Here is a 645-nt window from a genome sequence, read left to right on the forward strand (position 1 = left end):
TGCACTCATCAATCCTCCTGCCTCAGCCTCTGGAATGCTGGAAACATACTGCACCCAGCTATATTGTTATTGTTTATTGTGAGGACTTTGGGGGGGTAATATTTTCAGTCCAAGATTGATTGGATCCTTGAGGTAGGAACTGGGGATATGAAAGGTAGTGCACAGCGTTGGCTGTTACAATCCCTGAAAACCCTACTCCCTGGACCACCTATGACTGTAGCAATTCCGTGGCCGAAGGCTCTGCCCACCCCCCACTACCTCCTTGCTCCTCCTGGACTGTGCCTGGCTGTCTGGGCCCACAGTGACCCCAGCCCGCCCTGCCTCTATCTGATACCTCTTCACCCCTTATCACAGGCTGTCGCACACAAGCCCCCTCCCCCACTCACCTCCACAAAGGACGAGGCCGTCGCATGCTCTCGTCTCCAGTCATGTTTTTGGCACTCACATAAAACTCTTTTATGTGTTTGTCCGTCCCATAGAATGCCCACCCCAAGGCACAAGGACTGGGGTTTGATCCCCGGCCCCGCCCCCGAGTGCGCTGAGACAGAGACTGAGACTGGGCGCTGTGGCACGCGCCTGTAATCCCAGTGAAAACAGGAGGATCACTAGAGTCCAGTCTGTGTAGTGGGACACTGTAAGACCCTG

The sequence above is a fragment of the Octodon degus genome, unplaced genomic scaffold (genome assembly GCF_000260255.1).
Source record: "Octodon degus isolate 3935 unplaced genomic scaffold, OctDeg1.0 scaffold00064, whole genome shotgun sequence".
NCBI classification, from domain to species: Eukaryota; Metazoa; Chordata; class Mammalia; order Rodentia; family Octodontidae; genus Octodon; species Octodon degus.